Raw genomic sequence first — 13,368 nt, forward strand, 5'->3', positions numbered from 1 at the left:
TCCCCTTGACCCCTGTGTAGCCTCGTGAGGCTTATCCGTTCTGTGTGCGTCATTCACATAAAAATCCTTAATTACTCAGAATCTAAAAAGGGTCCCCGATTCATATTCATGCCGGGAAGACAATGAGAAATTAAAATAACAACGAATACAAAATTTTTATCTTGCATGTAAATCCTCGCGGTGGTCACGAGCCGTGAGCACCATTATACCGGTGAAAAACTGACCAACTTTGTATGTGCATAAATTAGTCTCTAAAATTGTCATAAATTTGAGAACGGTATTTCTAAAATTCCCTCTTAAGAACGTTTTTCCCTGCTTGTGTTGGCGAAAATGACACGGATTTTTTGTCTAAAAAATGGCAAAAATAACGCAAGAAATGTATCCCAACAATTAAGTAGAGCGAATCAGCAGAACCGCAATGTCAACTAAACAATAATAATTAAAAATAAATGGTTTAATTTCATATTTTCTTTTCTGTTTGGCGTGGTGTCTTGTAATTTTTTTATGTAACTTGAGGCAAAACAACATTTTCTATTCGCCTTTGGTCGGGCCCGAATGGGGTCAAGGTAGCAGCTTATTGGCAATTTGTGCATACCAACATTGAGTTAAAATATCGTCGACTGCATGAAACATAAGATATGCAACATGAGACATGCAGTGAGTGCTGCTTGGAGGCGTGATGACGCAAATTGGGTGAATTCAAATACATCCACGCCAGAACGACATAGTTTGATCGGTAATTCAGAAAGCCGCCGCACATTAGCTCATTTGAAAAATGAGATGGTAACAGCAGAAAATATAGAAAATAAAATTGAAGAAGGAACAGAAAAGAAGAAATAGAAATAGAAAAGAAGAAGAAATAAGGATTCTGTCGAATTCGAAGACACTTCGTATAAACACTGGTTTTAGCTGCAGCACGTTGATGCGGCAATCAAGCAAATTTCAAAAACGTGTCAAGTAACAAAGAGAATGTGAACGAAAATATACTGCGGACACTATTTTTGGGACACCACGTGCATGAAAATTGTATCAAAATTCCCAGAGATTGATCAAAGAGTGGGGGCAAATTTAAATTTATTCTAAAACCCGACAATTCCCATAGGGTCCCCCTTTCAAAAACTGCCGGTCCCTTTGGCAAAAATAAAGAGGAATTGAATAAATTGGTAACGCTGAGTGGTTCGGTCAGGTGCAAATAAGCCTTTCAACGGTACCATCGAAATGCGTTGCATAGTCATTCATTTTGTTAAATTGCTTTAAACTTTGTTGTGTTTCCTTCCCTTCTGCATAGTCGTTTATTGTCAAATCATTGTTGAGGACGGTTAGAAGTTGGCCACTGACGAAGCATGCGATCCCACAAGACTTCCTAAGATTGGCCCTTAAAAACTGATACAGATTAAGGTGCAGAATTAGTTTGACATGGACTTAATCAGCAATCACAATAATCACTAATATAAAATTACACGTTTAATTAATATCAGGTTTAATTATTTTACGTTTGAGTTTAAATCTCCAAGTATCCACTGGCACTTTACACTTGGAGTCTTACACAAGTTGCTTTGATGTTGGTTTTGGATGTTTTTTTATTTTTTTTATAATTCCAATTTATTGTCTATAAAATTGCTCCATCATTAGAGTACCTTCAGTCTATGGAATTGCACTTACGTCTTAGTTCTCGTTCATTTTCTATCTATCGTCTGTTGAACCATACAAAAATTTGACGTCACTAACGTGTGCTATAAGACACTTCGGATGTTCGTTGGGGGTTGCAGCAAAAAGTCTTTGAATCGTTTTTCAGGGCTTTTGCCAGTATACGGGGTAATGTATTTGAATGGTGCAGTCAATGAAGGACTTGCGTACAAGTCGATTTTTCCAATTAATTTTTTTTCTTATGTCTCCCATTGAAGAGATATTCGCCTAAGACCATGCTGTGAGAAATCCAAAAAGGCTCTGTATTTTAGCAAAGCCTTAACGTAGTCTAAGCGAATTTTGAAAATGCACTTGAGGTAACGGGCAGCCTACCACCGCAATAAAGGGGCTTAAGGGATAAGAATAAAAAGTGTAAAATCGAATTTGATATGAGCAAAAAATAAAACAAAAATGCAAAAAAAATTTAATACTAACGATTTCTGAGACCAATATAGCAGCAGCCGTAGACATGGGGAAACATTTTTATGTGATTAACAAACTTATTTTGTGGCTCTCTACACGTGCGCGTTCCGTTCCCATTGCGCTGTGAATCCCCTGTGTAAAAAAGTTTTATTCACTCCCAGTTATCAATGCATCATTCACTAGAAATAATAATTGAAAGGTAGGGCCAATATAGAGTAATTTCAACGATGTCGTTCAAGTTATGGGTCAGAAATGATTTATGAATAAATCTCCTTGAAAAAATTAAACACTGGCAAACAAATAAGATCTTACTGATAATTTACACTTGAGATATATTTTGAGTACTTAAAACTTGAGAACGTAAAGTCCAAAAGTGATGTTAACTGAGATACTGTGAAGATGAAATTGCGTGGCACACTACAAGCTAAACATCTACCAATTGAACTTCGCATGTGAATTTATTATTCATTTAATACCATTCAGAATGATCAATTTAACCGGATCTACATAGGATTCTTATAGAGATATTGGGCGGGTTATAAGAACTTGACAAGATCCTATACGTTATTTTTATTCTAATTTTATATCTATAATGTGCTATTCATAATGCTAAAAGGGAAGTATACTTTGCACACACATCGGTGTATGTACATCGTACCCTGTTCAGCGCATGTGCGCTGTTTATCTGGAATTGACTTCTCTGGACTACATACTGATCGAACGATGCAATTTGTCCATTGAGTTAAAAGCAAACCAATCACCACCTGTTCCATTTATGTAGCGTGTTTTATACTCATTAAAAAGGCTGGATTTTTTTGACTTCAACTGTTGAATTCTTAATGACCCCATCTCAGACCTCACAGCCGTCCACGCCTTTTTTGTTTCTTTGCGTTTCTTGAAATTCACATGACTAGGGTCCCAAAGAATCCTATGACAGTTTAGCACATCAATGAATTTTAGTGTTTTATATTTGCTCCAACGCATGACCTAGAAAAACAATTATTATTGCTTAAAAGAGAAGGGAAAGACAACGAACCTATCTAAGAACTGGGGATTAACTGCGGTTGATTTGATACATGTAATATAAACAAAGGGCGTGAAATGAACTTTTCCGTTCTAATTAGTCTTATCTTGCCGTAAGTTTGGTGGTGAAATTATTATCAACTAAAAGATAAGATGAATAGGCATTATCTCGAATAATTTGTTAAGTGGAAATACCTGCGAACTTAATTAAAATGACCGAGACTTGTTCAATTTTGATTAGCGAATTTTTGTGATTCAAAGGTTAATTTAGGTAAACTTTCATAGACACACAAAAGGGTATGAAATACTTGCAATTCGAGAGAAAACTGACTACATGCAGGGTGTTTTTTAGGTGTGTCAGCTATTGTTTTGGTCGGTTAAGTTAAGCAATACTTATCCCTTGCGAATCCCACCAAAGAAATCTCTACGCTATTGTCACTCTTCAACAGTTCAACTGGCATGTAAGACTTTACTACACGGGATTTGATAGCTGAAAATTCGTTATAGCATTAATTACATTAGTCACATTAATCAATGGCATTAAAGAAACATCGATAGGGGTAGAATCGAGCGAGCGAGGAGGCCACGACATCGAAAGGTTCCTGTCAGAGAATTAGCTCAACTAACTCTCTGCAACCGACTACTTATTCTCGAAAAGTTGGATTCTTGTTCAATTTCGTTCGAAGTTCCTAACGTTGGTCCAGTTCCTTCCAGGTTGACCCTAACGCGGGACTCCAATAGGTGAAACTGCATCAGATCGAGTGGAACATTTAATTTCTTCTGCAAATTGTTGGCTTTTTTGCGTAACGATTAAAACGGAGGAAGTAATTTTTACTTTCTTGGGAGTAAACTGTCCACTTTAGGCCTTCGTTGGAGGGAGTAAAGTTCACGCTTTAGTCTTCGAATTGGAAAAAAAATTATACCTAGAAAAAGACTGTTAGGGTGATAGAGCTAACATGCTTAGGCGAGTGTAAACCAAAATCTTGAGGGGTATTTGTTAGACCGCACAGCGTCAATCAAGCTAAACCACCAAGACCGTCTTAAATCGTCGGCAGATACATTTCCACAAAAACATCATTTTTCCCATTTTCCTTACACCTGTAGGTAGTTTGTGAAAATTAAGCTCTAGCAATTAATAATTATGACGTGAAAAGGGGGCAAGGGGTTAATTTGAAATTTTAATGACATCCTGAGCAAGACCGACAGACGGTATATCCGTTGGAATGTAACGTCTAACATTGCAACAGCTGATCCTTAAGATGCGACCACCCCAGTTCTTGTGTCTTTTTAAGGGGTGAAAAGGCGCGAATTTCGAAATGCTGTTGGGGCGATGCACCCTCCAGTGTCCATATGGCTGTATCTATTAAAGAATTCCAGCTCTTTAAAATGATAGATTAATATATTGAAGCGCATTATTCCGTAATAGGTACTTTAGCCACAGTATCTTTCAGAATACAGGAATAACAATGGTCGGTTATAATGTGGTTCAATACGAAAGATGAGCCCTCGTATTGATGTATTGTTCCGTATTCTTATAAGCCGCTTCGCGTAAGAGGATGTCATGGGAAAGATCGATAAATCGATGAAAATTACATATTAGCCGGATCATCGTTGATTTATCAGTTTGAAATGACTATTTACATCCGCAGCAGGATCTTCATCTAGAACGAATTTTCACCAAATAAGTAGACTGCGATTATTTATAGTTCTCATACATATTCATGCCGATAAAATCTCCAATAACTCGATCTACGGGAGACATAAAATAACCACACCAATTAACTTATTACCGCTCGAAATAACTATATAACTAAAATAAATAGAGAGGCAGCTAAACTGTGGGCAAATTGAAAAATAATCGGAAACATAAATAAGAGCCTCTTTACGACTGACACATATTATTGCCATTAATAAGAACGGATTTGTCTTTCATGATTTACATACATTCCTCCAGTTCAGATGACTTTTTCAATTCACAAACACATTCTCCTTTTCGTCTAGTATCTCTTGGTACGATCTAAGATGGCGGACACGTGCCCTACCGGAAACTTGGCGTCCCGCGCCACTGCCCGAGCGTAGAAAATTGCCCCCCTGAACCCCTCCGGAGCCCCATTCAAGACAACAGAGGAAATTATGATTTTTTTCGGAGCAATGTATTCTAAATCACGCACATCCGACTTTATGGGTTCGGTGGTCTATTGGGTTCCGTTCTTTGTCGAATGATGAGAGTGCTTTAAATTGCCATGTCTGATGATGAATTAAACTGTGTAATTGATATCAAAATTATCTTATTAGACACAGCTATGAACGCCATATTTTCAAGGTTAGTTTTTGGATTTTTGCTAATGCCTGGTAATAAGCAAATAATGAGGCGATAAGTCTCTTTCAGGTTTTTAGCGAAAATTGAAAAATTCAGGTTAATTTAGGTTACTTGATGACCCGAAGTAATGCTTCTCGGCGGTACCGAAATCGAGGAAAGGAATTTAGTGGGTCGCCGGTCCTGGAAGGAAGCCAACCTGACACTAGGTGGGCAACCAAGGACACCTTTGAGACCAAATACCGAAAAAAATAATTTGCGCCCCTCATCTGAAATAACACGAAACGGCAATTCTAGACAGGGGACAGAGTGCCGCACACTCGCAAGAGTTGTCCAGGAATCTTTATCACATAAATAGCGTGGAATATGGATGAATCCCACCGTGAACATTTTTGCCAACCAGTTCTCCGGACACGACACCGTTAGATTTTTTCCTTTGGGCTTACAAACGCACATAGTCTACTTCACATCTTTACCTTGGACACGCTGCATTTCATTCTAAAGAAAAAATTGCCAAAATACTCTACGATAAAACAATACGAGCATTACGAGTCTGTCTTTAACCTCCATCAAAATCCAGAAATCAAAGGATATCGAGAGGTAAGTTCAGAGATATCGAGCAACTCCGGGAAGTTCTGTGGGCAAAGTTATGCAATTATGAAGTTAACTAATAGAAGTAATTCAAAGCTGAGGCAGTTCTCGAAGAAGAGGTCCATAAACTTGGGTCGTGTGAAGCCACCGTGGCACGAGCCACGGTCCGGAACATACCGCCACGCATATCCTGGGGCACGCGCTTGAATCAGAGGCGTGCGATATCCGAAATATATTTTTTAAGTTTTCTTCTTATTTGGATTTGAAAAGAAACGCTTTAAGGCCGTTTTTGCGCACACCTAGAAATTAGAAGCGACAACTTCCAATTTCCTTGAGGCAGCTTCTTTGCCAGGTCTGAGGCAAGGATGAGGACTGGCTTTAAAAAACGGAAAATGGAACGCAGAAAAAAAAGTGTTTTCCATGCGAAAGAAGATAACCTGCAGTGGAAAAGAGGTCATTAATACAAAAAATGCATTTTTAGAGTACGCGAAATCACTTGATGCTTGGATTGAAGATTCTCAATATAATAGCGGACGCTACAGAAATGTTGGTCAAGCGGATTCTCAACGAAAAATGGTGCATACGAAAGTTGTCCTAATGTTTTGACTTCCTGATTACATGCAGCCAAGAGGGGACAACCTTTCAGAACAACATTGTATATTCATATGAACTTTTCTCCATAAAATGACCTAAAGATCATCATGAAATATTGGCACGTCATTAAGGGACATGATACCAGCGTACGATACCATCGCCAGGCCAGGACCTTCAGCATGAAATCGCACAAGACAGTATTACGGAATTACATAACCGCACCTGCAGATGAAAGAATTTCAAACAACGTTTCTTAATCAGACATAATCACCATCCTCATATCTAACCCGGAGTCCTTGCCCAACCTTGAGGCCTCCATATTCGCAAGACAAACGACCGGTTGAACCGTACGAATTGACCATTCCGGGTGTCGGTGGAATGTACTCTACCAACTGGGTCAGGTCGCAGGTCACAAGCTTACTAGATCATAACACGGAATCACGCATATGAGGCTTAAAAAAGCTGTAATTGCGTGCTGTTGTTGGTTGAGGAGTTATGATGCTTGGAAAATCTCGTGATAAGGGGTTAGATGCCAAGATCCTTGAATGGCGGGAATATACCATATTAGGGACACGTGGACATTTAAACGGCCAGGCACCTGTCGCCCTAGACACCTGATCAGGTAGTCCGTTAAAATACAAAACACTTCCGATCATGTGCAATGGCAAAACACATGGGCGTTAATGGGGTTGCTTGTCGTGGTCGGGTGTAACGACCACGTGGGACTAGAGCATCTTTTATTAGGGGTTAATGATAGTTTGTGGTTTTATTGGGACCTGGAATGAACTTAGTTGGAGAAGAGATTGCTGCTATAGCAGTGTCGACCAAACCGACTTTTCATGGGTTTTATCTGATGCCATCACTAATTAACAAAATAAAGCAGACCAAATTTAAAATCTAAAATCTGTCCCTGGCATTGTTATTGTAATTTGTAATATTTCCAGGGCCGGGCATTTTCCCTTTCCGGCGGAGACTGGCCATTCACGAGAAGCATCCACCATAACGACGTTTCCTGTTTCAAAGGGACAGGTAGATTCGTCTTTGTGGTCTCATAACTTTTTCCCTTGACTTTAAACACTGGAATGCACTCATTTAGCAGCCAATAAAAACCGAAATTTATTTCTAATAATAATAACCGCGTGTCTGAAGCTGACATACAGCCGAGACGATCATGTAGGTATACGCTTATCCTCGGCCTTATCGTGCATTCAGCCTATTCGGCCTTTTTTCGAAATTAAAATAACGCAATAAGGATACGTATAAATGTTAGAATTTTCCGCATTGAAGAGCGTAATATACGCGGCGGCGATGAAATATCAGGTGAAAAGGTTAAGAAAAAGGAAATTACCTGTTAAGACCGGGTTGTAAATTCCCTCTTTCTTGAGCGGGCATTCCTTAGCTTACCGGCGAGATACAAGACAATTCTTGCCGGCAATTTTATGCGACTAATTATTTGATGTTACTTTTTCCGGTTAGAATTTCGCGTTATGACTGAAAATCTAATAAAGTTAATAATATTCTTTCCTAAATAGCGGAAAGCCCGACCACTCAATTTTAAACAAACGTCGACCCCCAGGACACCCATAACTCACTCAGGGGTGAAGAGAAAGAAAAAACGAATTAAACAAAAGTGTTATGGTTTTCGACTTTGGAACTCCCACGCTATGATGGCATGAGAGCGAAACCGCATTAAAAATTGTTATAATCGCGATTTTGCCTTGAGAAGTTTTCTGTCAATGTTTGTCACTGCATAGAGTAAAGTTGATGCAGGCGAAGATATCTGTAATGGAAAAATTCCAATGTACTTGGTGTCCCATATTCGATTCTGAAAATGGAGATCTCGGAAACCGCACGAAATAGCGTATGTTAAATTGAGGCAATGTTGTGTCTTTACGAGGAGTACTTTGCCATTTTAATTTTTTTTTTCTTAAATTACATAGAAACATGAAAAGGGAGAACAATTTCTTAAGGAAATTTTTCTTCCGCTACAACATGGAAATAGTTTTCAACGATACAACGTCTCAGTTTTTCAATGCCATCTTCAACTTTTTTCCAAATCGGGGATTGTTATTAACCTTAAGCAAGCGTAAAACTTTTAACAATTAAATACATAGTATTAGTTATTTTTGTAACTAGTGTGCAACGTAATATATATATATAAGAAAACTATTTCCCTTACTGCTTTGATAATAGCCTTTTCTTGATCAGCGTCCACCTGGAATTCATAACGATTTCTTGGTTTGCTGAAAGTACCACCAGTAAGCAGGTTTTGGTCAAGTAATCTCAAATAACTTTTGTGTGGTTGCAAACGTTCTGGATAGTCTTCAAAATATTGCTAAACGGCAATATTCCTATTTCCATTTGAAGAATAGTAAATTTTGAACATATCACGTTTTTATTCGTTAGAAAATTTGATTTTCTGACGACGAGTATTACCACATTAACTACTAATGCATGATTCTCCATTAATGAAAGATTTTTCTAAATAGAAAAGTGGGCCGCGTCCGCGACACCAATCACAACGCGTCTATGCCTGTCATGTGATCAATATCTGACATTTATTGAGCCAGCCATTTTAACATAGGTGTTTTCAATTTTTCTCATGGAACTATGAGAACTAATAGAATACACTAATGCAGAATCTGAAAATGTTGAGGTATTGTTTCTCCTGATAATGAATATTTTTGATCTAGACGTCGCAAATCAGCAAGTGTGACACATGGTGGTTTTTCAATTATCAATGACTAACCGAATTCTTAAAAGAACAGTCAGGTCCCCATTTAGAAAAAAAAAAGCGATGGTGGTATTTGAAAACCGAAACGTCGTATCTCCAAACAACTATTTGCATACTCTAGCGCGGAAAAACGTGTCTTAAGAAAGCGTTCTCCATTTTCATGTTTCGATGTAATTTAAGGCAGCAAAAAAATAGCAATTATCGTTTTGTTCCGGGTATCTCCGGGAATAATCGGAATTAAAAAGGCAAAGTACTACTCTCATGAAACCACAATTTTGCCTCAATTTAACAAACTCTCTATATCCCATGGTTTCCAAGATCCCCATATTGAGAGTCGAATATGGGATATCCTGTACGTAAACTTTGATCACGAAGGTGATTTTTCCCACGTTGTTCTACCGGGGATAATGCTAGAGTGGGAACGGGGCTGGAATGGCATGAGCGACATGATCGTTTGCACAATGACGGGGAAATCGGAATTCGAAAACACTTACCAGATATAATGCCTGGTAACAGTCTCTGGAGAGGACAGAGGGTGAAGAGTGGAAAGTGGGTTTGGTGGGCAGTTCTACAAACATGGTGGGTATTGCGCAACAACAATGATCTACGGCTAGTACTTCACGTACTCACATCATCTGTAAAAAAAAAAATGGAAAAAAAAGGTTAATTCTGATTCAAGGAGAATTCATGTGATCGGTCTGGTCACGATAAATCAAATGTCTTAACATTCACTTTGAATTTGTGCAAACCATGCGAAGGCTTTACGATATTTGACCTAACCGTGAACAGACCGTGGCTTGACCGATAGTATGAATTGTCTTTAGGTTCACTGTAAAACGGCGTGGGAGCCAGAAAAAGTTTAAAAGGGCTTTCATGTTTACGACTGAAGGGGGAATCGGAAAATGGTTTTTATATTTCGAAAAAACCAGTGGTACGCCCCTTTCTTTTCAAAAATAATCAATAACGTGCTGGTATCCACCCCACCGATGGAACTGTTTTTTTTTGGAAAATATGCGTCGTACCATTCAAATGTATCAACCGTTTCGCGGTATTAAAAATTCGTATTTTTAAAATAAATTAAAAAATTATGTAAAATGCGGGTTTTCGATAGTCTCCAAGTTAATTCGTTCAACAAAAATTTCGAATAATTCCCCAGTTGGGATCTTGGTTAACATTTTAAACACAGGTTGGGAAACAGGTACAAGTAACTCGTCTTAATCCAACTTGACCCTAAAGCGACAAATCTCTACAGACATTCAACTAATCCAAACGCAAGCTAAAGGGTAAACAAATCGAGAAAAACATAGACTCTCGCTGACATCTCATTAATTAAAACGGAAGTCCCCTACAAAAGAAACTTAAACGCAGCGGTCATCGTGTTGGTACTTGGTACTGCCCACACGGTCCATGCGAATCGCCAGTACCACTCATTCTCATGTACCTGGCCGTTCAAATTGCGTTTTAAATGTGTGTTATTAGCATTTGAGGTCTACTTTTTATTGCTGCCATTTTGTTTATGGTACTGCTAATGTCATTGTCAAGAAAAGACTGTTTAGAGGGGGATTTTCCGCAGTTTATCCGCAATGGTGCAACTGGGGCTTAATGTGTGCTCCCTAACGGTAAACAATATTAATGAAATAAGTCGAGCGTTATTATGTTTGCATAAAAAGCACTCAATCTTTCTGTTAAGTAAACTATTTCTAGATTGCACTTAAAGCTAATCGCTCCAATATCCTATGGAACGGTACTTAAGTATCGTTCATCGTTTAGAATCCACGTGCTTATTCGTTTATTATTTATGGGCAATACAAGAAGTCGAATTGCTTCCTTTTGACTGATCTACCAGTCTGCCTCGGAGTGTTTACAACTTAATTGAATTATTCCGACTTAAACGGATGAGAATCTATTTGAACATGCAACGGTCAAATGCCCGTACTGGACCTGCCCATTGGGCTAAACAAAGCGTGAAATTTAAGGGGGCAAACAAGCAGAAAAAAATAATTTCGGACACTTGCATTTAACCGTTTTTCCATTACGAGGTGACTACGAGATAATTAGCCGAGAATCGATTTAAAAGGGCGCCGAAACGTAAAAAAATATTGGTTTTTCACGGATCATTTGCGACGACTACCTGTGAACCCATAAGTCACACCATCGTTTGGGTGCAAGTCACCCTGCTTATCTATTTTCAACCTCAGGCGAAACCGGTGGATAAAATAACAAACGGCAAACTGTTGGAATTGGGTATCAAATAACGCGGGATTCAAACAGTAATTACAAGTCGGACTGTCCGCAGATCAAAGGGACCGCCAGAAAAATCGATAAATCCGAGGGGCCGATAATTGCCGACGCTCAATGAGCATTAAATCTGGTCAAATGTGGGGCTCAGTCGATAAAGACCTCACTTTGAGCCGTTTACGAGTCGAGCAACGCCTGTGGAATTCCATTTCGAAAGATTTACGCAAAAGATTTCTGAGATATTTATATTGACACGAAATCGCCGATGGGTTTCGTTTGTTAATTCAAAGTCCGCGGCTAATTATTAAGAGTTTGAGCGCTATTGTAAGCAATTGATTAATGTATGAAGCAGGGCAGAAATGAGACACGGAGAGGCGATACGAATTGAATCGCAGAGAGACGAACTGTCTGCCGACACATCTGGTTTATTAAAAGATTGCAGCTTCCAATCGCTTCATTCACACATCAGCTCAGAGAAATGGGGATGATCATGGCAATTTTCAGTTGTGAAGAGAGGAAGTGTTCATTTGCTTCGCGAGAGAAATCCATGGCGTCAAAGCTCGACGAGAACAAATTGGGCCTAATCTGAACTAACCTGGACGATATTGTTAGAAATTTAACAAATTATCATATAACTAAGGGTGAAAAACTGGGGATATGCTATAGCGAATTTTTTAACAGAACTTGGAAAAAATCGAGAATTATTGTGCGAACTAACCTAACTTAACCTGGGATAACCTTATCCTAGCGGTGCTAATATTTGAATTTTTTTCAATTTTTTTTCACACTAGATGTTTCCCGTTTTGAACAGATTCCGCGGCACCGTGAGCAATAATGCGTGACTTTGATTGGTCAAAGGGTTATCAAAATCGGCTTTTATGCGAGCAAAAGCGAGTATTACGTAATTTTCGATTTTCATAGAATTTCGAAAACCGCAAGATAACGGTTTTGCAAAATGACGATTGTGATGCCGTTTTTGGGGAGATTGCTACGTGATGGCATAGTTGATGCATAAAATTATTATTATGAGTCCTCGGACGGGACCTCTTATGAAGCGACGCAGCCAAAAGCAGAAAACCTTTTTTCCTGCCGCATGATTTTTTTCTCACACATCGCCCTGATCATCAAAGCCGCTCTTTGACATGCCCGACGGTGCTTCTCTTTGAAGATAAGCCTCGAAAGTTGAAAAATTTAGGAGACCATTACGTGTCATAAAAGCAAAGTACTAGTGGCTGCTTTGTGTTAGATTATGCAGGCGATACTGGAAGTACCGTGTTTTGTCGCCCACAGTACCTGAACATGTATAAAATCAATGAAGTTCCTATAGTGGAAATTAATGAGAATTTTTCGCTGTTGCAATATGCACTATCAAGTCAATTTATCCGAGAAAAAAGTGCCTTCTTACGCAAATTTGCACGTAATTAGTCTGAAAGCATCAAAATTATTATTTTAATAGATTCGGAGGCCAATTACCGTGCGTTATATACATAATCCATAAATTTTTTTCGCAATTAAAGTCGCGTGCTCAACCGCCTGTTTAGATAACGATGGGGAATATACTGGAGTAACAGTATCCACTTGGTTCGCTAAAGCTGCGAGCACGGATATATTGCTGGTGGTACACACTTAACGGCCGCCTCATTGGGCATAATAACCGGGCGAACCCACTTACGCGGTGCGCAAAGAAGTGCTTTACAAGAAATAAGAAACTCGCGGAATTAAAAAACTTTCGTATTTTTTCTTGCTCTGTTAAGTCCGCAAT

General features: G+C 38.8%; 1 long non-coding RNA gene across 1 annotated transcript; it reads right to left on the minus strand.

The window, feature by feature from the left end:
* Positions 1 to 1,461: 1,461 nt before the first annotated feature.
* On the minus strand, positions 1,462 to 3,253 carry LOC136344350 (uncharacterized). The gene is made up of 3 exons (XR_010732947.1): positions 3,146 to 3,253; positions 1,663 to 3,096; positions 1,462 to 1,609 (listed from the first exon to the last, which is right to left on the minus strand). It is a non-coding gene; the product is annotated as an uncharacterized lncRNA (long non-coding RNA).
* Positions 3,254 to 13,368: the final 10,115 nt, after the last annotated feature.

The sequence above is a fragment of the Euwallacea fornicatus genome, chromosome 17, assembly GCF_040115645.1.
Source record: "Euwallacea fornicatus isolate EFF26 chromosome 17, ASM4011564v1, whole genome shotgun sequence".
NCBI lineage: Eukaryota > Metazoa > Arthropoda > Insecta > Coleoptera > Curculionidae > Euwallacea > Euwallacea fornicatus.